The sequence below is a fragment of the Theropithecus gelada genome, chromosome 3, assembly GCF_003255815.1.
Source record: "Theropithecus gelada isolate Dixy chromosome 3, Tgel_1.0, whole genome shotgun sequence".
In the NCBI taxonomy this organism is placed as follows: domain Eukaryota; kingdom Metazoa; phylum Chordata; class Mammalia; order Primates; family Cercopithecidae; genus Theropithecus; species Theropithecus gelada.
The window spans coordinates 165,174,866-165,191,117 of NC_037670.1; the positions used below are offsets into that span (position 1 = coordinate 165,174,866).

General features: G+C 50.3%; 1 protein-coding gene across 2 annotated transcripts in view; it reads right to left on the reverse strand.

Moving 5' to 3' along the window:
* DENND2A (DENN domain containing 2A) overlaps nt 1–14,236 on the reverse strand; it is a 125,816-nt gene extending 111,580 nt beyond the window's left edge. Inside the window, exon 1 of one of the 2 annotated variants that reach the window (XM_025379886.1) lies at nt 13,964–14,236. The gene's annotated coding sequence lies outside the window, so the exon portion shown is untranslated. Of the gene's footprint in view, nt 1–13,696; nt 13,758–13,963 lie in introns of those variants that run through there. The other variant, XM_025379885.1, reaches the window with a different exon arrangement.
* Between the last annotated feature and the right edge of the window lie 2,016 nt (nt 14,237–16,252).

Here is a 16,252-nt window from a genome sequence, read left to right on the forward strand (position 1 = left end):
TAATCCTGAGAATGGGAAGAAGGACCAGCTGGTGTGATCTGTCCTGGTCTCTGAGCACCTGGACAGCTCCAGGATCTGTGCCTCCTAGGGCTGGAGGCTCACGCTGCACCACTGAACAGCCCACTTGAATGGAATGCACCCGAAGGTCACGTTCGTTCGCTTGCTTCCTGGCACAACATCTCCCTCTCCAGCTGTGCTACCCACAGAATCCTCTTTCCCACCTCCTTTCTCCCTCTTGCCTTCCTGTCCTCCTCTTCCTTTCCTCCCCTCAGACTCTTCCCACCCTCTTGCTGGCTTCTGTTCTTTCTTTCCATGAGCAGAGAGTTTCCAGGCCTGGCTCCCGGCCAGCACATTTGGACAAAAGGCAGCAATCTTAGAGGGAGACGTCATCTCCCATCCCCTTGCTTGGGGCCAGCACAAGAGAATGGAGCTGAGGCTACTCCTGCAGCTGCTCCCGGGTTCTGAGAAAAAGCTTGAGAAAGGGTTTATCATTAGGATTAAAAGCAAAGGATTTGGAATCAGACAGACCCACGTTTAAATTCCAGTGAACTTGGAGAGCTGCGGGACCTTGATCAAGTTGCTTTTCTAAGCCTTAGTTCTCGCCTCTGTAAAGTGGTGATAATGGTAGCACTTACTTTAAATGACTGCTAAGGATTAGATGAAATTGCACCTGTAAAGCATTCAGCACAGTGCATAGCCCAGAAAAAGCGCTCGGTAAATGTCTTCCATTATTCTAAGGTGAACTTAACCCTGTCAAATAATACTAATAAGTAATAATGCTCTAATATATTATTTTAAATTTATATTTATTTTTAGTTTAGTTTTTTGAGATGGACTCTTGCTCTGTTGCCCAGGTTGGAGTACAGTGGCACAATCTCGGCTCACTGCAAGCTCCACCTCCAGAGTTCAAGCAACTCTTGTGCCTCAGCCTCCCGACTAGCTGGAACTACAGGTGCACACCACCATGCCTGGCTAATTTTTTTGTATTTTTGGCAGAGATGGGGTTTCACCATGTTGGCCAGGCCGGTCTCAAACTCCTGGCCTCGTGTGATCTGCCTGCCTTGGCCTCCCTAAGTGCTGGGATTACAGGTGTGAGCCACTGCACCTGGCCTGTTTTTATTTTTAATTTTTTCTTTTTTTTTTTTTGAGATGGGGTCTTACTCTGTCACCCAGGATGAGTGCAGTGGTGCAATCACAGTTCACTGCAGCCTCAAACTCCCGAGTTCAAGTAGTCCTCCTGCCTCAGCCGCCCAATTAGCTGGGACCACAGGAGTGCACAACCACAACTGGCTATTTTTTTTTTGTAGAGACATAGAAACAGGGTCTCGATTTGTTGCCCAGGCTGGTCTCTAACTCCTGGGCTCACGCAATCTTCCCACCTCAGCATCCTAAACTGCTGGGATTATAGGTGTGAGCCACCATGCCCAGCACGCATTCATTCTCTTTTTTTTTTTTTTTTTTTTTTGGAGACAGAGTTTTGCTCTTGTCCTCCAGGCTGGAGTGGTTCAAGCAATTTTCCTGCCTCAGCCTCCTGAGTAGCTGGAACTATAGGTGTGCACCACCATGCCCAACTAATTTTTGTATTTTTAGTAGAGATGGGGTTTCACCACGTTGGCCAGGCTTGTCTCGAACTCGACCTCAAGTGATCTGACAGCTTCGGCCTCCCAAAGTGCTGGGATTACAGGTGTAAGCCACTGTGCCCAGCCAGCAAGCATTAATTCTTAATGAATTAGTAATAACGCCATATCCTCAACTCACCTGCAGGGCTGCTTACGAAGCCTCATTTGTTTGCAAGTCTAAACTACTCTTCAACATATAAGTGCTGTTACAATCTGAAAAGCTGGTTTTGGAATTAGGTGACCTGCTCTCCTTTCCTTTGCAGCAGAAGCCAGTGACTTGTTGCACTGGCTGTGGTGCCAACTGTTAAAGTAAGGCGAGGTCGCCCTCAGACCAGAGCAGCCTGCTCTGACTGACCTGAGACCCTACTTCTGTTTGTTTACTATCTGTGCCTGGTGTTTTGTACTCAGAAGTTGTGCAATGACTGGAAATGTGTTCATTTTTATTTAGCTAACTTTCAAGATACGGATAATCCCCTTTGGCCTAAAATTTCTTTTTTTTTTCTCTGTTTGTTTATTTTTTTCGAGGCAGTGTCTTGCTCTGTCACCCAGGTTGGAGTGCAGTGGCGCAATCTCAGCTTACGGCAACCTCTGCCTCCCAGGTTCAAGCAATTCTCCTGCCTCAGCCTCCCAAGTAGCTGGAACTACAGGCACGTACCACCACGCCCGGCTAATTTTTTTGTATTTTTAGTAGAGACGGGGTTTCACCATGTTGGTCAGGCTGGTCTTGAACTCCTGACCTCAAATGATCCACTTGCCTTGGCCTCCCAAAGTGCTGGGATTACAGGCGTGAGCCACCGCACCTGGCCTATAATTTCATTTAGTTAATCTGAGCCAGCATTGATCGATTTAAAACTAATCAATATGATTAATCAGCAAGCTGGAGACAGTTCTCTTTGAGGTGCTGTTGGCAATACACAAGTATAAAAAATGGTCCCTGCCCTCAAGCTAGAGACAAAAGATATAAACCCTATCAACCAAATGGCAATAAAAGATTGCAATTGTTCAAAACAGAAAGACAAGGTTGGTTTAGAGAATGCCTGACACGCCCTTAATAAAACTCACAGAAAACTCAAGAGGAATCCATGAAGATCTATTTTTTCAAGGACAGTTAGGACAACCAAAACAGAATGGTGTCTAGGGTGAAAGGCAGTATTCAAAATTAACCGCAGGCCGGGCACGGTGGCTCAAGCCTGTAATCCCAGCACTTTGGGAGGCCGAGACAGGCGGATCACAAGGTCAGGAGATCGAGACCATCCTGGCTAACACGGTGAAACCCCATCTCTACTAAAAATACAAAAAACTAGCCGGGCTTGGTGGCGGCGCCTGTAGTCCCAGCTACTTGGGAGGCTGAGGCAGGAGACTGGCGTGAACCTGGGAGGCAGAGCTTGCAGTGAGCTGAGATCTGGCCACTGCACTCCAGCCTGGGCGACAGAGCGAGACTCCGTCTCAAAATTAACCGCAGAGGTGTGCAGGAGCGCCATCAGACTGGGTGGAGGAATACTTTTGAACTAAGAGGGCAAATGTTACGAAACAAATATAAACTGGAGAAATTTGGAGGAGGGCAATGAAAGGGGAGCCAGGGACTGCCTCAAAGAGGTAGCGCCTGGTGGCCAAGAAAGACTCCATTGGATTCCGGGAGTTGGGGAAGGGAAAGTGCTACCGAGGAGGCCAGCGCATGGAGTAAAGAACAAGGCGAAGCCTGCCGAGCATGAAGACCGCTTGCTAGGACGGGAGCCCGGGACTCATGCGGGAGCCAGGGAGAAGACAGCCCCGGCAGCAGGCTAGACGTTGGGATGTTTCGAAATAAGAGGAGTGAAGGTTTGCTAAGCCAGGGAAATAAGGAGGCCACAGAATGTAATGAAAATATGTTCTCTTTTGGACACATTAAGGTGAGAGTGGTACATGCAAGAGGCAGTGAGAGGTAATGAGCTAACGGTCTGTATAAAGCACAACTCAGAGGTCCAGTTTGGGAGGGAGCAATGAAACTGAGCATGATGAGCTGAGGGAGACAGTGAAGAAGAAGGTAGTGAGCAAGTGAGGCATGGGTTGCTTTTATGGTGCTCTAGTTACTTCACTCTCTACATGGTGTCTTTTATGTTTCTTTCTTTCTTGTTTTTTTGAGATGGAGTCTCGTTCTGTCGGCCAGGCTGGAGTTCAGTGATGCCATATCAGCTTACTGCAACCTCCACCTCCTGGGTTCAGGCAATTCTCCTGCCTTAGCCTCCCAAGTAGCTGGGATTACAGGTGCCTGCCATCATGCCTGACTAATTTTTGTATTTTTAGTGGAAACGGGGTTTCACCATGTTGGCCAGGCTGGTCTCGAACTCCTGACCTCAAGTGAGCCACCATGCCAGGTCTTTTTTTTCTTTTTTTAATACAGGGTCTCACTCTGTCACCCTGGCTGGAGTGCAGTGGCACCATCACAGCTCACTGCAGCCTCTACCTCTTGAGCTCAAGTGATCCTCCCACCTCAGCCTCCTGAGTGACTGGGACCACAGACATGTACCACCATGCCTAGCTAATTTTTGTATTTTTCTTAAAGACAGGGTTTCACCATGTTGCCCAGGCTCTTCGTATGTTTCTTTACCTGGGCCTTCCAACTAGACAGGGAGTTCTAATGGCAGAACACACACACCGGCTTCTTTTTATTCCCTACAATGCCTAACCGAGATTTTGGTCTACTGTGAGTGTTGTATAAATACCCGTTGAATAAGAACAGGAGGAATCAGTGACGATCTCTTTTTTGAAAGACAATTAAAACAACCAAAACAGTATGGTTTCTACACTGAGGCAGTATTATTCAAAATATCTAACAGGACGGGCTCACACCTGTAATCCCAGCACTTTGGGAGGCCAAGGCGGGCTGATCATTTGAGGTCAGGAGTTCGAGACCAAACTGACTAACATGGTGAAAGCCCATTTCTACCAAAAAAAAAAAAAAAAAAAAAATACAAAAAATTAGCCAGGAATGGTGGCACACACCTGTAATCTCAGCTACTCGGGAGGCTGAGGCAGGAGAAACACTTGAACCTGGGAGGTGGAGGTTACAGTGCCACTGCTCTCCAGCCTGGGCAACAGAGTGAGACTCCGTCTCAAAAAAAAAAAGGAAAAAAAAACCAAAAAACACACAACAAAATTATAACAAAAGTGTGCAGGAGCCAAACAAGCTATGGCCTTACTGTTAACCCTTTAATGGCCAGCTCTTGGCAGGGGGAGAGTTAATGGTTCTGGGAGTGTGGGACACCCTATTTATCAACCAGAATAGAAGCATTTCAGTATTTTGACAAGTGGCGCAGATACATCACTGCACGCATTTTACATTCACCTTGACTTGGGTTTCAAGAAGGAAGGGTCAGGGGTGTGTCAAGTGCATTAGTGAGATAAAGAAGCATGAGAACAGGGAACTGGCCACAGATGAACCATTAGTAACCTGAGATGTGGTTTCAGCAGATGGTTAGGAATAGAAGCCAGATTTTGGGGGTGTGGGGAAGGAACATGTGGATCTGCCTCATGGGACTCCTGCATTTGTTCTGCTTCTTTCTTGCTCCCAAAAGGAGCATTCTCTTTCTCGCTTTCTCCTGACAAACCGGCAGTCTGAATCTCGGGGTTGGGTGTGTACCCGGAAGCAGCCTCTTAGCCCGCTTACCCATCTCTCTCAGTTCCATACCAGACCAGGAATCTTGGCTGTCCTATGTTCAAGGGAAGGAAGAGCCTGGAATAAGAGGCTCTCCTGGCTCTCTGCAGTGCTGGAAACTTCAAGTCTGGTTGCTTTGAGAGGGATTAAGCAGCTCTCTCTTCTCTGACATTTTTCCACCCCATTAGATGCATCAGTCAGCGGGAGAGTAAATAGAGGGCACTGGTCCCCTTCTGATATCCTGTAAGGTTGTGTATGTTTGTTGATTGTCACAAATACAGATGATGAAATGGCACAGATGACAGATGACAGTCACCACAAGATGCCAGGGAGTTGTATTTGAGGTTGGATGACCACACACTTCATGACAAATCTGAACAAATCTCATCTGCAGCTCAGAGCATTAAGTAGAGAATCCCTCTGAGACGCCAGGGTGCTGGAGACATTGCCCTGGCTGAAGATCCCAGAGCATGAGGCAAGCTGGTTTGGGAAGTTCCTTTTCATCTTCGCGGTCACCACCCCGACCAAATCTGTGGCTGAGAGACTAGTCTCACTCCAAGCTCGGGGGACGCACGTTCTATGTCTTAGGCTGTCCCATTATTTCTATCTAGTAACCAAACCAGAGCATATGGCTTTTTCCCCAACCAACTTCACCCTGGACCATGCTGGGTCAGTCTGAATTGTGATTTGCTGTGTGATCCCTTACAAATGCCTCTGCTTGGTCATCTGGGGAGGTTTAGCCTGTATTTCCCAGGCACATGAAATGCCCAAATAAAATTATAGAAGTGTCCTGTTTTAACACTTTAAAGTTTGATGGAAGAAGATAGGCAGTTATTATTTTTCCATGGTGAGCTGGGAGAGGCAGTGAAAATAGAATCTGTCTCCTCTGATTCACTGAATGGGAGCAAGAAGGAAGTTCATATGCAACCTTGGACTACCCACCTGGCCTCCTCCCCTTCCCTAAACTCAAGCCTCAACTCTAGATGTGGATAAGAAAGGTGGTGGGAGATAGACAGAGGGGTGGTACCAAATCACCTCTGGCTGGGTCAACACACCTGTCCCAGCAAGGAGAATGAATGAGCATATCCAACTCTCAGCCTTTTCCAGGGTGGCCACAAGGTGCAGTTTGCAGAGACCAGTCCAGGTTAAGCCTATTGTACATCAATTAACAACTTATTTTTAGTGTTTTTATGTTTGTTTGTTTTGTTTTGTTTTTTGAGGAGTTTAGCTCTTGTGACCCAGACTGGAGTGCAGTGACGCAATCTTGGCTCACTGCAACCTCTGCTTCCCAGGTTCAAATGATTCTCCTGCCTCGGCCTCCTGAGTAGCTGGGACTACAGGCGCCCGCCTCCACACCTGGCTAATTCCTGTATTTTTAGTAGAGACAGGGTTTCATTGGCCTGGCTGATCTCCAACTCCTGACCTCAACTGATCCGGTCTGCCTCCCAAAGTGCTAGGATTACAGGCATGAGCCACCACGCCCAGCCCTAATTTTTGTATTTTTATAGAGATGGGGTTTGGCCAGGCTGGTCTCAAACTCCTGACCTCAAGTGATCCACCCGGCTTGGCCTCCCAACGTGCTAGAATTATAGGTGTGAGCCACCGCGCCTGGCCTAATGCACGCTTTTTACTTTCTCTATTGTCCCACTTTGTGTATATGGTTACCCTATCTTTTACCTACCATGAACTTGCAGAAAATTTAGTGCTGAATCAAATTTGACCATTATTGCGTCTTTTCTTCTGATAAGTGGGGGAGTGTAAGGGAGAGAAAGAAAGGCCCTTGAAATTGCTTTGCTGGGTTGGCTGTGTTGTGTCACTTGGTCCACCCATCCTAGGTTTCAATCTACACAACATGTGGAATTGTGGTGATGTGCCATCAAGGTTATGGAAACATGAAACCAACAGCAAGAGACAAAATTAAGACAACATGGAAGACAATCTATAAAGATTTTTTTGAGACTTCTGTCGCCCAGGCTGGAGTGCAGTGGCGTGATCTTGACTCACTGCAATCTCCGCCCGCCAGGCTCAAGTGATCTCCCACTTCAGCCTCCAAGCTCAGCTACTACCAACAATGTTGCCACAAATACTCTACAGCCCTTGTTCCAATATTTTCCTAAGATAAATCCCTAAAAGTGGAATTGTGAGATTCAAATAGATTTTTTTTTTTCTTTTGCTTTTTTTTTTTTTTTGAGACAGAATCTCGCTCTGTCGTCCAGGCTGGAGTGCAGTGGTGTGATCTCGGCTCACTGCAAGCTCCACCTCCTGGGCTCACGCCATTCTCTTGCCTTAGCCTCCCAAGTAGCTGGGACTACAGGCGCATGCCGCCACGCCCGGCTAATTTTTTGTATTTTTAGTAGAGACAGGGTTTCACCATGTTAGCCAGAATGGTCTCAATCTCTTGACCTTGTGATCCGCCCGCCTCAGCCTCCCAAAATGCTGGGATTACAGGCGTGAGCCACTATGCCCGGCCTAAAATATATTTCAAAGCCACATACTTATTGAATCTATTTGTGCCAAGTGATGGTTATTTTGAAAATGAGATTCTAATACTCCCTTCTAAAACAATAATAAGATATAGTACCCGTCTGTTTCTTAACCCAATTGTACCCACACTGGTTTTGCCCCGAATATTTTATAAATTTCTATTTAAGTTAATATGAACATTAAAATTCATACTATGGCACATGCACAGAAGCAATGTATTATATTTTGAGTTTTGTTAACTTTTAAAAGAAAACATATTAAAATTAGAAATTTAAAATTTTTGGCCAGGCGTGGTGGCTCACGCCTGTAATTCCAACACTTTGGGAGGTCGAGGCCAGCAGATCACTTGAGGTCAGGAGTTCCAAACTAGCCTGGCGAACATGGTGAAACCCCCTCTCTACTAAAAAATACAAAAACTAGCCAGGGGAGGTGGTGGGCGCCTGTAGTCCCAGCTACTTGGGAGGCTGAGGCAGGAGAATTACTTGAACCTGGGAGGCAGAGGTTGCTGTGAGCTGAGATCACGCCACTGTACTCCAGTGCAGCTACTTGGGAGGCTGAGGCAGGAGAATTGCTTGAACCCAGGAGGTGGAGGTTGTAGTGAGCCAAGATCACGGCACTGAACTCCAGCCTGTGTAACAGAGCAAGACTCCGTCTCAAAAAAAAAAAAATTTTTTTTGGCCAAGTGCAGTGGCTCATGCCTGTAGTCCCAGCACTTTGGAAGGCCAAGGCAGGTGGATTGCTTAAGTCCAGGAGTTTGAGAACAGCCTGGGCAACATGGGGAAACTCTGTCTCTCCGAAAAATACAAAAATTAGCTAGGTATGGTGGTGCGCACCTATAGTCCCAGCTACTCAAGAGGCTGAGGCAGCAGGATCACTTGAGCCCAGGAGGTGGAAGCTGCAGTGAGCCATCATTACATCACTGCACTCTAGCCTGGGTAACAGAGCAAGACCCTGTCTAAAAATAAATAATAAATAAATAAATAAATGTTTTATGACAAATATAACTTTCATATATTACATATGAAGTTTATAAGTAAACCTACAATTTTTAAGTGTACTTTTTTAGAAGACAAAACAACAAAAGGAAATGCATTTGGCACTCTGCTTGAAGTGGTCTGACAAGCCCTTCAGATAAGATCCGCAGTGTGTGGAAGGCCTGGGGATCCTGGAAGGAGGGGTCACAGCCAAGGTCACGGCTCCCTGTACTGGCCCCACTCTCCAGCCAATGATCCCTGCTTTCATTTCCTTCTGAAGGGATGCCTATGACCTCCTGGTTCCCTTCCACTGAGGGAAGCTAACCTCTTCCCTAAGCTTGCTGCAAGGGTGACTCACCCCTTCCTTCCCCAAGACCAGGGGAAAAAACGATCACTTGGTTTCCCGTATTTCAACCAGTTGGAAGAGTGGGTCTCGGGCTTATCTGTTCATTAGCCCCTCTGAACTGCAAGCCAGGGACGAACGTGCCAAAGAGCAGCTGAAGCTAGAGTGGCAATTCTAGGCCCAGCTGGCAAACAGAGGGCTGACGGAATAAACTTTTGCCCACGTCAGACATTGATTTTAAGGCCAGGGTAAAGGAGAGTCTGACTCTGGCTTCCAAGCATGTCGCTGTCTTTTGCATATGAAAAGTAGAGAACTTAGCTCATCGCTTGCCCCAGTTCCAGGAAGTGCTTGCCTCCTATCACTAAAGGGGGCAGCAGGACCTGGCACTCTTCCCCCTGAGTAACCAGCACAGGGAATTTCAAGAGAGTCTGATGTATAAGTGGAGGCCATCTGGTTCAGGTGGCAGAAGAAGGGTTTATGCTTGGACACACGAGGCTGACAGCCAGTGCCCAGGGCCAGGCTCCTGGGGTAACAAGCAACAATGCGTGTGGGCAGAGGGGCAGTGATGAGGACAGTGAGGAGTCACGGCCCGAAGCAGGCTACACAGTGAACCCGTGGAAAACCAGTCTCACTAAAATCTCTCCAAGAAAGAGCAATCCAGGGCAGCTCCAGGGAAGCAACTCCTAACCCCTAATCTTCAGCAAGGTGACTGCCAGAAGGAACAGAGGGGTGGTAAAGACAGACCTTGGGGGAGAAGCAGCGAGACCAGGAGTCCAGGAGACTGTGCGGAACGCCAGGAACAAGCAAGGCCAGCCTTGTCCACTTTTGAGGACCTGCGAGGCATCCCATGTGCCCCACCCAGGATCTTTTGGAATCTGAGTTTCTATCCCGCCCTGTGATGGGCTCTCTATAAGTGAGTGTTAGAGCAGCCAGTCTCAACCTCAGCTGTATCATAAAATCATCTGGGGATCTTAAAAAAAATACTGATGCCAGGGCCTACTCTCAGAGATTTTAATTGACCTAAGTATCAGTTGTTTTTAAATCTGCCTCCTCAGCCTTTTTTTTTTTTTTTCCGGACACAGGGCCTCACTGTCGCCTAAGCTGGAGTGAAGTGGCACAATCATGCTCACTGCAGCCTCAACCTCCCTGGGCTCAAGTGATCCTCCCGCCTCAGTCTCCCGAGTAGCTGGGACTACAGGTATGTGCCACCGTGTGTAGTTAATTTCTTTTATTTATTTATTTTTGAGATGGAGTCTTGCTTTGTCGCCCAGGCTGGAATGTAGTGATGCAATCTTGGCTCACGCAACCTCCGCCTCCTGGATTCAAGCGATTCTCCTGCCTCAGCCTCCCAAGTAGCTGGGATTACAGGCATGTGCCACCACGTCTGGCTAATTTTTGTATTTTTAGTAGAGATGGGGTTGGCCAGGCGGGTCTCAAACTCCTGATCTCCAGTGATCTGCCTGCCTCACCCTCCCAAAGTGTTGGGATTACAGGCGTGGGCCACTGCGCCTGGCCAATTTCTTTTATTTTTTATAGAGATGGGGTCTTGCCATGTTGCTCAGGCTGGTCTCAAACTCTCCTCCCCAGCATTTAAATGTATATTCTAATGCACAACCCAAGATTAAAAATGTTAAGAAATTTAATTGGAGGGGTAGAATCTCACCCCTACTGAATGTTAATTTAAGACAGCTATAGTTAGCAAGAAATAGTTTAAAGTTCAGAGGGTATATTAGCAATGTATGGACATAGATTCTGCAGGTTCCTGCCTTCTGCAGAAACCAAAGAGAAGAGCCTGGCCAGGAAATCTGTGCCTGAGTCTGCAGGACCTCCCAGTTCTCAGCTCCCACTCCTGGTTTCTCTGCAACTTCCTTATGTTGTAGCAAACAAGATTTCCATCCTCCTGGGCCTCTCTGGTCTCCTGAAGAGGATCTCTGGTCTCCTGAGTCCCACCCTTTTCCTACCCCTTTAGAGGCAGGATCTACATCAAGTCTGGAGGCAGAATGACCAGGACCGCCCTGGGAAGTGGACTTGCCCATATGAATGGAATCCTACAATGCTGTGTGCACTCTCCCTGCCTGTTTCCCCGGGTGTCAGGACTCCTGGATGCTGGCCCTTCCAACATGCTATGCCCTACCTGTCCCCTTCTGCAGACCAGAGTCTCAGCCCACCCCTCTCTGGGCTATACTATGATGAGCCTCCTTCCCTTCATGGTTGAGCACCCCAGACGCCTTGCTCTCTACATTCATGGAGATGGGCATCAGCTCTTCCTGCACTTGACGTACCACTGTGTCCTCTGTATAGGATTCCCCTGGCCCCATACCGTGAGATGACACCCAGTCCTCACAGAAGTGCAGTTCACTCCCCTAGACATAACAGGATGGCAGAGGAAGGCAGTAATGGGGAGTTTTATCTTCCCATCTTTTGTAACACCAGCAACGAGGATTTTTTTTTCTACGTCACTCTTCAGTCTTTACATAAAGTTCCACATGATAAATTCCCAGCTGAGTTCAATTCCAGGAAAAGTTTTGTTCTGAGAATTAATTTGTATGGTTTCTGTTGTCCAAAATCCCAAACTATGCAACCCAGTGTATTTTTGTTTGTCCCTAAGCTGCCAGAAAACTTACAGCCAAATGCGTTATCCAAGTGTTGTAATCTGCTAAATGCAGGCCACTCCGAAGGTCCACATTCCTTTTGCTTTGCTTTGTTTTCTCCTGAGCATTTCTGTACATACTTGCTTTTAGTCTAAGTTATCACACTCTGCCCAAACCAGTCATCGGGTCCTGCCTCTTGATCCTGGCATCCTTTCAGCTTCTCCTGCTCCTCAGTAATTCTGGCCTGGGTGTTGCAGAAAGTCTTGGTCTCTTCCTCCTCCTTCAGGCCTCCCCAACCAACAACCAGCAGGAGCGCATCACTCTTGCTTCAGTGCATACTCCTGCCTCCTTCTGGCGGATCCTTCCTTCCCTGTGCCTCTGCCCTGACAGCCTCCGCCTCACCTCTCCCCAGCACGCACTCACATCCTGCAACCCGCAGCCACACTGAATTCCCCTCACTGGCCTCTCCTAGACCCTCTTGGTGACTTTGCACATTCTGTTCTTTCAGCCTGAAACAACCTTCCCTGCTGTTTCCTTGGTGAGGTGGTTTTCAGGGCTTAGCCCAAGCCTCACCTAATCTGTGGGGCTTCCCTGCAGCGGCTCCTCTCTGGGCTGCCCTAGCTCTACGCCATGCAACCCTCACAGCCAGGCTGGGCCAGGACTGGTTTTACTTTTTTGTTTGACTACCCAGCTAGGATGGTGTTCCTCGAAGGAAGGGGGACGTCTCATTCCTCGCTGTGCCACTGATGTCTAGCACGCATGCCTTGCACACTGAGCTGTTTAAGGGGATGAATAGAATACTTGACACACGATTTTATTAATCTTCCAGAATGAAAGGACTGGAGGCCAGGCACAATGGCTCATGCCTGTAATCCCAGCATTTTGCGAGGCCAAGGCGGGCAGATCACCCGGGGTCAGGAGTTTGAGACCAGCCTGGCCAACATGGTGAAACCCCGTCTCTACTAAAAATACAAAAATTAGCTGGACGTGGTGGTGGGCGCCTGTAATCCCAGCTACTCAAGAAGCTGAGACAGGAGAATTGCTTGAACCCAGGGGGCGGAGGTTGCAGTGGGCTGAGACCGGGCCACTGCACTCCAGCCTGGGTGACAGAGCAAGACTCTGACTCAAAAAAATAAAAATAAAAAACAAACAAAAGGACTGGAGGCCAGCCTCCCGCCAGCCTTTTCATTACCAGGCCTCAGAAACCGTCTCTGACACACACACACACTCACACACACTTACTCTTGGAGTTCTGCTCCCTCCCACACTGCCCACCCAAAGACTTTCTACTCCACTCTTTTGGTATCTGATATTTGATGATGTAAGGAGAAGGGATTTCTTTCTCTTCTTTTATGTGGTAACCGCAGAGGGTGTAAGAGTTTACTAACAAGATTACTGGAGCACGCCTATTACAACTCTGTTACCCCCAGCCCATTACTGTCCGATGTCATTTGGAACCTTAGGGAAGTCACATTCCTGAATCTGAACAGCAGCTGGAAGTCAGCACCAGCTGGTTAAGGCAGGGTCACTGCACTTCCCTTGCCCAATTTACGCCCCTGGAGAGCCCTGACCAGCTTCCTGCTTCCTGTCCCAGGCCCCCCATAACAAGATTCCACGGCTGAGGTCTGACTTTGCTCCGTGGTCTCACCCAGCTCTCTGTGACCCTCCTAATACGACTGTGTCCAGACTTCCCCTGAGCTCCATCTGCTCCCAACTCCACCCCTGGGGACAAAGTGGAAGAAGTAAGACCATTCAATCATCTTTACCTTCTTGCTTTCCCAAGACTGCAAATGCTGACCGCTGTGAGGGGAGCCCAGCTGCTCAGCCGCCTCGATGCCCTGCGCTTGCACGCGCACGCACACACACACACTCGCACACACAGACACACAAGCGCGCGCACACACTCGCACACACACACACAGACCCGCGCGCACAAACACAGACAAGCGCGCGCACACACACTCACACAGACACAAACACGCGCGGACACACGCGCACACACTCGCACTCGCGCCCCGAGGGACTCAGCACAACGCAGGGCGGGGGTCTGCAGGCTTTCTGCAGGTCCCCGAGGCGCGCGGGACGGCGGCGTCCGGGCTCAGCCCGGGGAGTCAGCCAGAGCCCGGGAGGGACGCCTGGATCGCGCTCTGCACAAGTCCTGGGACCAGGCGGGAACTCAGACTCCCGTCTGCAGAGCCACTTCCCCCGTCAGGGCTCTGGTCGCGCGAGCCGTTTCCTCCCTCCCCCGCGCGTCCCCTCCTCCGTCCCCTTTCCCTCCCCAGCTCGACCCTGCACCCCCGGACCCGGCCCGGCCCTACCTTCCCGCGGGCGGCCGCTCCGCGGGCTCTGGGGCGTATCTGGGGGGCTCCGGGGCGGGCCAGGACGGCTGGCGGCACAGCTCGGGGGCGGGCGGCGGCGGGGGCCGGGGAGGCCATGGCTCTCCGCCCTCCGCCCCTTTGTCCGCCGAGCCTCCCCCGGCCGCCCGCAAGCCCCTGGGGGTCCCCGCCGCGCGCGCTCCCGTGGGGTCCCCGCCGTCCCCGGCCCCAGCGGCTCGCTTCCCTCGGCCGGCCCAGCGCAGGCTCGCCCGCTGCCCCTGCCTTCTCTTCCCGCGGCTCCGCGACGATCTGCGCGACGCGCGCCCCCTCCTCCCGACCCATCCCGCCCGGCCCAGTGAGCTAATCCGCAGCTGGCGGGCGCCCGGCCGGTTGCCACGGCAACCCCTCTCCCAGGGCCCGGCCCCGCGCGGAGCAGCGGTAAACAGGACCTTCTGCCGGACTCGCCCCCTCGCCTCTAGGGGTGGGGGAGAGGTGGCTTAACCCTTCCTGGGAGGACGCCCGCCGCGCGCCGGCTCCCTTCCACCCGGGCCCGGGCGGATTCGCGAGGTGCTCCCGGCCCGGGGCTGAGAGCTGGACGTCCAAGCCAAGGGAACGGAGGCCCGGCCCCGCTCACTCCAGGCGGTTAACACACTCGGCATTGGGCCCGGGTCGGGGGCACCCCGGGCAGTAAGTCAGGCACCGCCCTTGCCCCAGGCAGCTTGCCGTCGGGCAGGGGTAATGACAGTCATGAGACGGGCGATGAGGGTGATGGAGGCCGGGGAGTTCCTAGGGCCAAGCGCCCTGCAGAAGGTCTCCCAGACCGGGCGGGAAGGGAGGAGGTCAGGAAAAGCTTCCAAGAGAAGTGACTTCATAGACCCGCTGCCCGCACGCACGCAGGACACCGTCAAGGAACACAGACTGCAGGATGCGGGCTGCCAAGCAGAAGTCTGCAGGGAAATGCCGTGGGCGCGGGGAAGACGGTCTGGAATACGGGCTGGGGCCTTCGAGGAAGTTCCCTGGAGCTTTGACCGGGCCGGGAACACTTAATAGTATTTGCATAGGTGGAAGAAAGTGGGGGAAAGGAAAGGGTTCTGAGTGGAGAGAAGAGCACCAGCGGAGGCCAGAAGCGGAGGCTAGGCATTTCAGAAACAGCCGAGTGAGGACTAGTGGTGAATCCGGTCTGATGGGTAGGCTTGGACAGATTTCAAGTGGGGGACGGAACGTTTTTGAGCAGAGGAGTGCCCTGGTGACAGTGAGGGGGGCCTGGCGGGGTGATTTGCGCGCGGTGGGAGCAGGCTTCAGGTCCATCTCCACACCAGAGGATGGCCATCCTCGTCTTTAGCTCAGTGACTTCCAGAAGGACTGGGAGCCATGGTCCTGCGGGACAGCAAAGAGGCCTAAAGTTCAGGCAAGTGGGAAAGAGAGAAGAGAGGCTTAGCCTTACAATTCCACAGAAGGAGTGTGCGCGCGAGAGAAAGGCAGAAGGGAGACAGTGAAAAATAAAAGATGGGTGTAATGACGTAATACTGCCCAGGCAGTGCCTATAGACTGGGCGCCTGAGATTTGAGGGACTTGTTCAAAGTCACAGGAAAAAAAGCTGTTTTCTTCTCAGCTGAGGGTTTTATGCATTCTGGGAACTCTTTGAAGCTTTTCCAGGGCTTACGAAGTTCTTTAAACTCCTCATGACATACCCATTTTAACTAAGCAGAGTCAACTTTTAGAGCCCACATTTGCAAAGTGCAAGCTTTTTTTTTTAAGTGTAAGCATTTAAAATATTGTTTTGTTTGTTGAAGCATTATTCAGTAAGTTTTTCACTTTCTAAATAAAGATCAGAGGCTTGGCTTTTTTTTTTTTTTGAGACAGAGTCTTGCTCTGTCGCCCAGGCTGGAGTGCAGTGGCGCGATCTCAGCTCACTGCAAGCTCCGCCTCCCAGGTTCACGCCATTCTCCTGCCTCAGCTTCCCAGGCTTGGCTTGTTTTTTATTGATTGATTGATTGAGGCAATCTCAGTCTCTCACCCACGGTGGAGTGCAGTGGTGCGATCATAGCTCACTGCAGCCTCGAACTCCTGGGCTCAAGCAATCTTCCACCTCAGCCTCCCAGTTAGCTAGGACTACAGATGTATGCCATCATGGTCAGCTTTTTATTTTTTGTAGGTCTTGCTATGTTGCCCAGGCTAATCTTGAACTCCTGGCCTCAAGTGATCCTCATGACTTGGCCTCCCAAGTTGGTATTATAGATGCGAGCCATCATGCCTGGCCAAGACTTGGCTTCTTGAGGGTTAATTATTCCC